Source organism: Mauremys reevesii, linkage group 16, assembly GCF_016161935.1.
Source record: "Mauremys reevesii isolate NIE-2019 linkage group 16, ASM1616193v1, whole genome shotgun sequence".
Classification (NCBI taxonomy): Eukaryota; Metazoa; Chordata; order Testudines; family Geoemydidae; genus Mauremys; species Mauremys reevesii.
The window spans coordinates 21,085,803-21,098,902 of record NC_052638.1 but is presented as its reverse complement, the minus strand read 5'-3'; the positions used below and the strand labels follow the sequence as shown (position 1 = coordinate 21,098,902).

Here is a 13,100-nt window from a genome sequence, read left to right as displayed (position 1 = left end):
GCTCTCATAACTGCTCCACGCATTACATCATAGTCAGCAATTCCTGAATTACTAGAGGAAACTGTATTTCTTCAATGCTAATTCATGGTGATGTTTAATTAATCACAAGACATTAAACACCAGAACTTTTAAAATTCCCAATATATCAAACAATTAATGATCAATCTGACTAAATAATTAATTGTAATAGTTTTCATATGCCATTTTAAAACATTACAGCTAGAGTTACAGAGGATAGGTGTTGACTTCCTCACTGACCTTTAGATGTTCAATGTATAAATCACAAATTAGCACATATCTGGTCCTATGTTGGCATCTTGTATAATTACAATTTACAAACAGCACTCAAATAAGTTCAAAAAATATTGTAGTGGGTTTTTCTTTAAGTTCTGGTGCATCTAAAAGAGTAGATTTTACCCTGAAATTAAAACACTTCCCTCTGAAAATTTCAGTTCACCTTCTATATACACTTCACGTATTAGAACACAATACTTGGGAGCCAATAATTTTGTCGTGAAAAACAAATTGATGCCACGAACACCCTCTCTTTTCCACTGTGGAGTAAGCCCTAGGACATGACAAACACACAAATTCCTGTTTTTTCACGCACTCTCCCAATGACCTTTCCAAAGATCAGGTACTCTAGGCATTATTTTTAGAGTAGATCTGAGAAAGAGGTTTGTTTTTTTGTTTAAGTCCACCCTTTGACACCTTCCCCTTTATTTACAGTATAGTGTGTGAATCTTTCCCTTTCCTCCACCCCCTATGTATTGTTAATCTGATACATATAAAGACAATACAACCACCTCTGATTTATGGTGTATATGAAGCAAAGACAGATAATTTCCAAAATACAAGGAAGAGTCCATAGGGCAAAGGATGTGAATGAGGATGGTGCATTTATTACATTTAGGGTGAGATTTTTCCATTTGCCTAATTCTGCTCCCATAAAGTCAGGGGCATTTTAGCATTGATTTCAATAAGAGCAGAGTAAGCTAATCCTGAACACTTTTGAACACTTTTAAGTCATTATGATGAGATTTTCAAAAAACAGGATGTCTGTCATTGCCTGATATTTTTCTTTTTCTTCAGCCTCTATGCTCCAGGTACCGTAGGTGGACACAGAGGGCTACTGATTAGGGTGACCAGATGTCCCCTTTTGAACAGGACAGTCTGTTATTTAAGGCCTCCTGACCCCTAAAGCCTTAAAGGTAAGGTAAATAAAAAGAATCCAACTACACAGTATTTCTTTTTAACAGGGACTCAGTCAACTTGATGTTTGTACTGCATAGTTCTGATTGATTGCCATTGAACTTGCTTGAATATGTGTAATTTTACCAGGTATCTCTCATTCAGCATAGGGAAATATGGTCACACTACTACTGACCATACCCTCTACGGAAACATTTGCTCTTAATGTACATGAAAATTGGAAAATGGCTGGTTATTAAGAGACATTCTTAACACTAAATAACACTTAGATGCTTATTTCTGCTAGAAATGGGACTAAGCCTCTACAGCAAAGCTAATTCTCTTCTCTGCTTCAGGCTTTGGAGAAATTAAAATCTGAATCTAAACTCCATGACTCAGTCCCATCTTTCCACTAAGGGATGCGCTATCATTTAAAAATACCTGGAATACATCTACTTTGTGCCTGATGCAGTACAAACTTGACAGTAGGTATCATTGGACATCAGACAAAGGCAGCTGAACCAGAGGGAGAAATGTGGCTAAGGAATCAGAGCTAGTCCCCACATCCATTTGTTTTGTAGCTAGATGCCCTTGAAAATGGTTTGCTTTGTAAAGAACACCAGTATCAGTTCCCAAATGAAAAGAGTTCTGCTGCCAATGACACCAACTGTTTACCTTTGCTATAGGTGATTCCATATGTTGACAATATTGATGACTATGTTGGGCAGTTGCATGAGATGTGGGACTATCCTGAGGACAAAGCATATTGCTGATGTAGAATAGCGTAAGGGTGCCCCTGTAATATATTGTAGGTCTTTTTCTCCAAACCTTCTTGCTTATGTGTCAGACACGGTGTGAAAAGGTTTCAGCTGAGTGGGTTCCTCACGCCATATCCTCAAGGATAGTGAGGGCTTTTTATAATACCTTGACTTGCAACAGTAGTACACAGCCTCTTGAGCATGAGACTTGGTATAATAATAATCTTTTATAGTGGATTCCAGCAGGGTTGTGCCTCTGCTTGCATCTTGTGCAGAATGCCTGATCACTTGTAATCGTTTAACACCTAGGCTGTCGTCTTTATTCTTTCCTCTGGCTCCCCATAAAGTGGTGCATTGATTTTTAGCTGGTCCCAGTGATTTACATTCCTTAAAAAAACCTCACTATATTTGATCCTCATGCCCTTGGTATTTGCATTCTGACACCAAACAACCTATGGTGCAATGATGGCACCTCAGAAAGATACCTGGTGACTGAGTCATTATCATGTTGGTCCTAGGGTGTGCAATTCACCACTTCTGTCTCAGCCCATCCCACCCCACTTTCAGGATCTAGTTCTGCAAATTGCACTGCAGAGTAACAGGGTTCACCCACATAGAGTAATTTGCAGGACTGGAGCCTTTAAATAATTTATTGAAAAACTTCTTTTCCAGCAGTCTATGTTTTAAAGCATTCTCTGTCCCACTGAGACAGCCCCTATATAATGATACCACTTTGCCTTTTACAGATTGGATTGGATTTTTACATTATAGGCCAGATTCTGAACACAGTTTTTATAAAAGTAACTTTCATTGGCAGGACTCTGAATTCACACTGGTGTAACTGAGATCAGAATCTGGGCTCATGTATTTTCCAAAGTTTTATTTTGCTAATCTTATATTCATCCATTCGATTAGAGCCTAAGGTAGGGGGGTGTATCTTTATAAATGAGACTGTCACTATAGCTGTTGTATGTGTATTATAGCTAAAAACCCATAACATTAGAGTCCAGTTCTAACTCTATCTTCAGTTAGGGACAGATTCTGATACTGTTATCCCTGCTGAGTAGCACCTTACATCACAATTAGCCCCACCTGACTTCAGTAGGACTAGTCACAAAGTCAGGTGCTGTTGAAATTATTATTAATTTAGGATACTACTAGACATTAATTTAACCCTACATTCTTTTATACACAATTGCTGTAAACATGCCTAAAAGTCTAAACAAGCCATTTACTACATCCAAACAGTGACAAACATTTATAAGTAAGGCCCTCCTTAACTTGCACTATTGCAGATTCCGCAATACTAGGCTTCCACCACAGTTTTGACAGCCCTGGGGCTGAGAGCAGGAGCCTCCACTGTCAGCTGCTGGCGGCCCTAGGCCCCCGCTCTCAGCCTCAGGCCGTCAACATCAGGCAATTTTGGAAAACTAATAGTGGACTTGATTACAGCAAATAAGGCCCCTTACTACTTTTCTGTAGTTTTCCATGGCTTGTGTCCAACTCAGCTGCAATTTTTGGACAATCATGCTAAAATTCAAGTAGGGCCTTATTTAAAAGCATTTGATCAAAATACTCAAATGGACTAGACGCAGGAGTGCTTAGACCCATGTTGGTCAGCTCCAACTTGGTCAGGCAGTTATTAGCAATGAACCCCTCAAGATTTTACACTTCATACCCTTTAACAAACAAGTGATGTAATTTTTTTTAGCTAAGTTAGCAACAACACAGGTTTTGACCAATTTGGGGTCCTTGCCGATTAAACATGCACAATCCTTTCTCATTAACTATGCCTGATATTTGGGGCTGCTTCTTCCTCCTATCTTATCAGTTACCTTTCAGGTTCAGCTTTTCCAATTAAGTCATATTCTTTCAAGGCTTTCCTACAACTTTAACAAAACCTGCATTTAACACACAAAGTGCAAAGCATTTTTTCATTAAACTAAGCTAACTGAGCATGAGGAAAGGGATCGGAATCTGGCCCTACAGTCTTATCTTAGCAAGAATTATAGGATGAGGTAGGGTTTCTGTACCCATGAGAAGCCCAACCACCACTAGGAACAATCCATTACAAAAAAATGGGGAGTCCTTTTCAAATTTATACTTAAAATAACAAAAGCTACAAGTAAGTATATATAAATATTAACTTAATGTAGCCATTACACTCCAGATCATGCAAAGCAGGGAAGAAGTGGAGGAAGGGACAGAAATCCAACAATGAAGGAGCAGACACTTACATTGTAGTTGGGTTCTTTAGTCACAAGATTTAATCATTGCTTTTTTCTTTCCCTTTGCTTTTCTCAATTTTTTTTTTAATTTCAACCCCATACACTTTTCACTCAGTGATTTGTACAGATCAATGGCACAAGATACAACACTTCATATAAAAAACCAAAGGGCCTGATCCTATTCCCATTGAAATCAATAGGAATTGTCCCATTAGTTTATGTGGGAGCAGGCATGTCAAGTGTTAAATTTTATTAGAGCCAAAACAAAATGTGCAAGGCAGGCTGGTCAGAAGGCGGCCTGAAGCAGCTGGAATAAGCAGTCTGTCTGGTTTGAAGGAGCTTTGTCAGTGTAATGAGAGCTGAAATCATGATTTTTACACTGAGTGACCTACACTCTGTTGTCTGTATGGCTGTGAAGCCTGCTGACCACCTGGGAAGGGTATGCCAACTGAGACTAGCTCAGGAAGCAAAAAACAATGTTACATTTTGAATGAGATAAATATAAATGAACTAACATCAACATATCAAATGAGAGGAACAAAGAAAACAAAAGAGTATGAGTCCAGAAAGGCCCAGCAGTAGCTTTGTTTTTCTTATTTTCAAGCTGCCTGGAGATTAAGTGAAAAGACCTGAGGCCCTCATGCTGGTATTACTGTCATTGTCCTGCTGAGCTTAAGTACCAGACAGGCCAAGCCATGCCACCAAGTATTTCTCTTTATTATGCAAAGGTCACATCTGCATGATCATATTCTATGCAGCTAGATAGAAGAATCCTGAGGGAAAATTGCACCTGACAACCTGTTCAGCCTAGACTGCCACACATGCTGATCTACTTCAGAGGAATGCTGTAAGAGCTGCTAATTCATAGGGGACAGATTGTGAATCCTTTATTTTTGTTGGATAACCTCTTACTCCCTGATTAGTCCTAGTAAGGTCAGTGGAACTTCTTGCAGAGAAAGGCTTTATGCAACCTAAACAGGTATATCAGATTCTGGTCCTAACTGTTTGTGAAACACTTTAAGAACAATTTGAACTACTACAAAAATAATGTAATAAGATTAATTAAGTATCAAACCATCAGTGCAGTCTGAATTGACCTCTATGCTTTAAAGATATCAGTGATCAAGGATCAAAATCTTCAGTCTTTCTTCAGACTAGTTCACTTCCCAGTGAACTCAGGTTACAGAAGGTTGACAGATGAGAAAGCAGACATGATCACTGGAAATCTGTGAGGGCCTAAAAAAAGGGAGGGGGGCTTTTAAGGAATGACTGGGGAGAGGGATGGAGAACAATTGAAGGGGGATTTGAAATGTTTTAACCTTTGCCTCTTGCAACTTGACAGAAAGCCATTTTATCTGTGTAATGGTCCTCGCTCAGAGGTTGGTCGGGAAGCATGGCCTAATGATCACAGCCATGACCCAGGACCAGCAGGGAGATTGTTGGGAGGGGAGCCCAGGCTCTCCCACTCCACCAAGCTCCAACCCAGGGCCTTTTGGGGCTACCAGTGGTCTGGCAACTGAGGCTGCTTAAGGCTGTCCTCACTGGGCCACTTCCTATTCCCCACCCCCATCCCCATCCGGCCAGCTCAGTCCATGGATTTCCCTGCTGGGGTAATCCACACCAAGAAAATAAAAAGGGATTACCAATGTCCAGGGTCCATGCAGGGCAGAGGGTGATACTTCCCTCTCTGACAACTGCCCCAAAGGGGCCCTCCCTGAGGGAAGGGAGGACCCACCCCAGAAACAATCAGAGACTAATCAGCCTTCCCTCTGCTCTGCTGGAGCAGTGGAGTGCATGTCTGCCCCCACATGAGCTGTTCCCCTCCCTTTTAATTCCTCCACCAGATGATACATTTGCTGGCTGAGCCCAAAATAATCCCTTAATTTCTTGTTGCCCAGTGTAGGGTTTGTACACCCATCACACCCTGTCATGTAATAACAAGCTGCCGTTGATACTTCATGCTGCATTTTTCTGACAGTGTTCTACTAGGAGAAAATCCATTAACCTTTGTAACAGGGATGACACATGTATTGCATGGCCAGAAGTGCAGCTTCTCCATTCATATCTATACAGAAACAAGAATCTGAACTCTCTCTTCAGGGAGGAATGATATTTCCTGGTCAGCATCTTGAGTTTGCTCCAGATGAGAGATGAGTCCCTTCACCTAGTTTAAAAAGTTAAGGGATCAAGAGAAGACAAAGGACAGAGAAGCTTGAATGATTCAGGGATCTTCAGTATTGCAATGGTCAGAAAAAAATGGGCTGTGTGCAAGTACAAATTCAATAAGACCCTGATTCAGGACAGTACTTGAGCACATGCCTAATTTTAAGTATTGTTTGCAGTGTTGTTGTAGCCAGGCTGTTCCCAAGATATTAGAGAGACAATGTGGGTGAGGTAATATTTTTGATTGGACCAATTTCTGTTGGTGAAAGAGACATAGAACTCATATTTAACTCAATGGAAGTATTCATATGCTTAAAGTTAGGCATGTGTTTAAGTTTCTTTCTGAATCAGGTCCTAATAATACTTTGCTGAACTGGGATCTGAAAATGAATATGAAAAATCCAGACAGGCTTTCACCCTAATCATTTCTAAGCACCTGTCCCTTCGAGGTGTTGCATAGGAAACGAGACATAGAAAATATTACACTGTTTACAGGAGCGAATAAATCAGTATTACATACATACTTGGCACACTTTAATGGTCCAGTGCATCAACTTACTTTCATTTCCATTATTCCATTCTGTGTGATAGCCACACACAGTGGGTCTCCTGCTCAGTCACCAGCAGCTGAAAAAGAAATTAACTGAGGCCACCTGTATGCACAGAGGTCTTTCAAGTTCTTAGAGAGCTGCAGGGTGAAAATGATGAGTAGAATATAACATTCACTGTCAGTTTTCCTGTCAGGCCTGAGGGAAAGGGCTGCTGATTTCAGAAGCAGAGCTGTAGCCAATCTCTCCTGTAACAAAGAAATAAAGAGGGAAAGGTGAGAAAAGACTGGAAAAAAAACTAGAAGAGATGAAGAAAATGCTTGTGAAAGGAGGGAAGAGCAAAAGAATAATGGAGAGCTGGAAAAGGTAGGGAGAGAAAAGGAGAAAAGAGGTAGGGAAAGACAGAATATAAAGGACATCAAGGAAAGATAGACAACAATTTTCATGTATTTGTGTCATCAAAGTCCCCAGCAATCAAGACTCCATTGTTTTAGGCACTGTACACACATCATTAAAAAAGAGTCCTTGCCCCAAAGGAGCTTGCAATCTGAATTGGTATGACAGGTGGGGGGGGATCAGATGCAATATATAAGTAGAGTCATTTAGAACACTGGTTTTCAAACAGGGATAACATGTATCCCTGGGAGTACTTAGAGGTATTCCAGGGGTACATGTCTAGATATTTGCATAGTTTTACAACAGAATATATAGAAAGCACTAGAAATATCATTAAACAAATCATTGTCTGTATGAAATGTTAGTTTGTATACTGCTCTATATACTATACACTGAAATGCAAGTATAATTATTTTATAATCATAAGGTTAAAAAATGAGAAAGTAAGCAAATTTTCAGTAATAGTGTGCTGTGACACTTGTCTTTTTTGTCTGATTTTGTAATCAAATAGTTTAAGTGAGATGATACATGGGGTACACAAGACAAAATCACATTATTGAAAGGGGTACAGTTGAGAGCCACTGTTTTAGACTATCAGTTCTATGGGGCAGGGACTAACATTTGCTGTATGTTTGCACAGCACCTAAAACAATGGGGCCCCGAGCCTGTTGGCCTTTAGGTTCCATTTCACTATAAATTTAAATAATAGGAGCAATCACTGAGGTCACATTAGTTCAATTGGGGGAGATGATGTTTGTTTATTTTATTTTTGATTATTGATGTATCTATAAAAGGGGAGATGGTGGAGAGAATGAGACAGGGAGAAGAGAGATGGGGAGGAACGTTAAGGGCAGGAGGAGAGAGGGCATTTTTTCATATTTAATAATCAAGTTTCATGTTACAACAGCAAATATGATGTTTGTCTCCACATAGAAGGTGAAATCATGGCCCCATTGAAGTCAACAGCAAAGTTCATATTGACTTCAATAAGGCCAGGATTTCATGCACAGACCTTGCATCTATGGGGATAAGGGCCACAAGCTGCATTATGTCCAGCTCTACCATTCTCTATACCAGTATTCTGACCACTCAATTGAAATGCACAACATTGATTTTAACTTTTTTCACAATGAAAAAGGCATTTCCAGTTATTTTGAGCAGACAAGATTTTTGTTCAATGCATTCATATATTTTCATCTATATAAATTAAAATTATTTTTGCTTAAGTAATGTGAATTACAATTCCTGTCGTAGAGGAAGTGAGGTAGGTGTATCTGCTACAAATTGTGGTTTTCAAATGCCATGGTGATCTATCTATCTATCTATATATATATATATATATATATATAAAATCTCTGAACATATATACAGATATAATTTAATCTACTCTAAGGAACATTTATACAGTTAAATTAGAAAAGCAGGGAGACAAAGTTAAAATGCCCCATCTCACTTCTATTTGTATTATGTATTTTGCTTTAATTGCAAGATGTGGATTATTAATTAATTTGAATGTGTGTCTAGATGAGATCTACACATGCAGCAAAAAAATTGTGTTTCATAAATAAAATAAATTGACATCTTCTGACAATATTAGACATCAAATTATAATAATAAATTTGAATAACATTTTAAATATATACTAACATTACACTATCATTTCCATTAGTCATTATCATTATTAACCTTAATGATGAAAAAAAAAAAAAATCAACATAGCAAAATCATCAACAAGCTAAAAAAAAAAAAAATAAAAAAATGATGAAAAAAAAAAATGATCATACAAAAAAATCATTGAAGTCAAACTCCCAGCTCCAAATTGCTTATAGGCTACATTAGTATCTCTATAACTTCAGACCAAACAATTCCCCCTTTCAGGAATGGTTGTGTTGTGTGTTGTTCAAGTTTCATGCCACTATTTGTTTACAAAATCACAAAAAAAAAAAAACAAAAAAAAAAAACAACACTAAACTGAAAAAAAAAAAACTTTTACTTTTTTTTTTTTATATATAGTAAATAAATCAAAATAAAATATAAATTGTACTTACTTTTCAGTGTATAGTATATAGAGCAGTATAAACAAATCATTGTCTGTATGAAATTTTAGTTTGTACTGACTTTGCTAGTGCTTCTTATGTAGTCTGTTGTAAAACTAGACAAATATCTAGATGAGTTGATGTACCCCCGGAAGACCTCTGCATACCACTAGGGATATGTGTACCCCTCGTTGAGAACCACTGGTCTAAATAAGATTTTACAAACTCAGGCCTTGATCTTGCAGCTGGATATACCTGGACAGAACCTGGCACCTGTGCCAATCCCTACTGACTTCAGTGGGGCACTGCATGGACAGAAGCATCTGCCTGCTCGGAACCAGTTGCAGGGTTGGGGCCTTCAAACCTACTCCTGCTCTGACCGAAGTCAATGTCATAACATGCTTTTTGGCAAATTGCATGTTCTGTCATTTGTATTGTATAGTCCAGGGGTAGGCAACCTATGGCACGAGTGCCAAAGGTGGCACGCAAACTGATTTTTCAGTGGCACTCACACTGCCCGGGTCCTGGCCACCAGTCAGAGGGGCGCTGCATTTTAATTTAATTTTAAATTAAGCTTCTTAAATATTTTAAAAACCTTATTTACTTTATATACAACAATAGTTATATATTACAGACTTATAGAAAGAGACCTTTTAAAAACATTAAAATGTATTACTGGCACACAAAACCTTAAATTAGAGTGAATAAATGAAGACTTGGCACACCACTTCTGAAAGGCTGCCGACCCCTGGTATAGTCCATCTATTGCATGTCACAGAAATAGATGGAATTCACTTAATTACCATAAATCACAGATTGTCATTTATCTTCACTTGTTAATCCTTAAAGTCATTAACCTTAGCACTATTATCCCGTTTATGTGTGATTCAACTAGAATTCTTACCGAAGTAGTAAGAAACACCTTTCTCCTATAGACATTTATTTGATTTCAGGACTGTGATTCTCAAACTGTGGTTTGTGGACCATCAGCCTTTCCTGGTGGACTGAGAGTGAAATGGTTTGAGAACAAAGCAAAGTGTTGGCAGAGTGCCCTTCACAGGATCTCTCTCTTAGAAAGTGTTCCACTAAAGAAAAAGTTGAAGAACCGTGGCCTTGATACCTAATGCATTGATCTAACTCACTGTAATAGAGCTAGGCACAGGGGTAGCTCCAGACCCCAGCACGCCAAGCGTGTGCTTGGGGTGGCATGCCGCAGGGGGCACTCTGCCGGTCGCCGGGAGGGCGGGAGGCGGCTCCGGTGGACCTCCCGCAGGCGTGCCTGCGGAGGGTTCACTGGTCCCGCGGCTCCGGTGGACCCTCTGCAGGCACGCCTGCAGGAGGTCCACCAGAGCCGTGGGATCGGCGACCGGCAGACAGGGCCAGCTCCAGGCACCAGCATTCCAAGCTGGTGCTTGGGGCGGCATTCTGCAAGGGGTGGCAGTCCCCCTTGTTTTGCCCCCGAGCAGCGCACCAACTTGCCGCCGCATGCAGGGGGGGGGAGGGCAGTCCGTGTGCCCTTAAGGCGGCAGGCGCGTTTCCACGCAGCAGCAATTCGGCGGCAGCTTCTATGTTTAGCTGTCCGGGGCGGCTTCAGCTAAACATGGAAGCTGCCGCGGAATTGCCGCCCCCGCGGAAACGCGCCTGCCACCCTAAGGGCACAGGGACTGCCCCTCCCCCCCAGGGCGGCAATTTGGCGCGCTGCTTGGGGCGGCGAAAACTGTAGAGCCGGCCCTGCCGGCAGAGCGCCTCCCGCAGCATGCCGCCCTGCTTGGGGCGGCGAAATGTCTAGAGCCGCCCCTGGCTAGGCAAAAGTTATTCTTAATGAAAGAAAGTCACAGTACAGAAAAAAACTCAGAGGATGCCTGTGACTGGCAGGTATTCAGGCACATCTGAAGAAGGAATTGATTTCTGAGATGACTCAGCCATAGAATTAGAGGTGTCTGTGATTGAAGAGACCTATTAGCCCATTTAGTCCATCTGTCTGCCATTGCAGGACTGTTCATGGCCTATTCCAGACCAACCCAGTTTCAAATGTCTCAGATAGCAAGATTACCGCGATACCCTTGGGAGGTTATTTCACATTCTGTTCAATTTAGGATATTTTTCCTAATATTTAGTCTAAAAATTCTCCTTTGCCTAATTTGATTTAATTACCAGGATTATATGAAACCAAACAGCCTTGGTGAATGATCCCTGCAGGCCTGGTTTTTGCACAATGGAGCATTTTCAAGCTGCTGCACTACTAGAGCCGAGCAACCAGCTAGCTCCTCTGAAAAGCCTTCTTGTGGGTTTGGGAGACATTGGGCCTATGTCCCAGATAAAGGATGCATGTTAGCCAACCCCCAAATATCCAGGAGGGGACCAGGATAAGGTTCACAGGGTCCTCTGCACCTTTGAAGACTGCAAAAGTGAAGGCATGGGTGTAAGGCCTACCAGTTGGACTGTGGGAAATAAAGTATTCAGTCCCCAAGACCCACTTACTCCAAGTTTTACATGAACTTCTAGCCAGGGGTGAAAGTAACTTATAGGACTTACCGGTACGCCGGAGTTCTGAGCACGGGGGCAGGGCCTCAACCAGAAGGTAGCGGCAGCTGGGAGCCCCAGGCCCTTTAAATCCCCACCAGAGCTCCATGGTAGCAGTAGCTGCAGAAGCAGCCGGGAGCCCCGGGGCTCTGGTGGCAATTTAAAGGGTCTGGGGCTCCGCTGCAGTAGCTGCGACTGGGAGCCCCAGGCCCTTTAAATCACTGCCGGAGCCCCAGGGCTCCTGGCCACCGCCACTTCCCTGAGGGCTCCAGCAGCTGAGCTCTGGCAGCGATTTAAAGGTCCTGGGATTCCAGCCCCTGCTGGGAGCCCCAGGCCCTTTAAATCACCAGCCTGGGGAAGCTGCCCCCTGCTGGTACAGTTGGCTGTGTACCGGCTCTTGTCAGTACGCCATACTGAACTGGACCAGCTTATTTTCACCTCTGCTTCTAGCCCATGTTTGTGCAAAATGGGGAGAGCTTAAAATTTTGGGGACAGTTTCAAGTTTTGCGTGGGGGGAAAGGAAAATTTCATGAACTTTTCCCTTTCTTTCTGAAATTCAAAAATTCAAAATTTCATTGAAGTTTGGAAAATTTCAACAAGCTCTACCCAAAATACTTATAGTAGTTCTGTCTTTTCTGCCCTCGGCCACCCTAAATATTTCTATTGCCTCCTTTGTGCCTTGCATTTTTCCAATGTTTGTAGAGAGGTCTTTGGTTCTGAATTCTCTAATAGTCAAATGTCTTGCAAAATAATTTCTTAACAGAGAGCATGCAGGTTAATGGGAGTTACAGATGCTCATGATTTAGCCTATAAAGCAGGAATTTTAAAGACCGAAATCTTGCAAAATCTTCATTTGCAATGAAAAAAACCACACTTCAAGCATGGGAGAACTATAAAACAGAAAGCCATGCCCAACCGTCAACATCTATGAGCATTCTCAGTAGTTACCTGAGATTGGCTCTTTTAGCTAGCTTGCACAGAAGCTGGCTTGTGGAAAGACGCAATTGCTTGCTTGGCAATGATCAAAGTGCTGTTGCCAAATCCCAGTGTTTGAGTTCATTGCCAACCAACTTTGGAATGTTGCTATAGCTCTAGGTGTGGCCCATGAACAGAGGGCACAGGGGAAGCACAGAGTTTATAGAGATTCCCTGGGTCAGAGCTATGCATAATAATTCATTATAGGGTTACATGTGAGGTTTCTACCAAGAGTCAGTCAACTTGTCATCATAAATCACTGAAAATGTATGCTCAGATAAT

General features: G+C 41.2%; 1 long non-coding RNA gene across 1 annotated transcript in view; it reads right to left on the bottom strand.

Annotated features, from left to right (window-relative positions):
* Positions 1–6,788: 6,788 nt before the first annotated feature.
* Positions 6,789–13,100, bottom strand: part of LOC120384232 — a 41,121-nt gene continuing 34,809 nt past the window's right edge. Inside the window, exon 4 of the long non-coding RNA XR_005588691.1 lies at positions 6,789–7,136. This is a non-coding gene — a long non-coding RNA (uncharacterized LOC120384232). The remainder of the gene's footprint in view (positions 7,137–13,100) is intronic.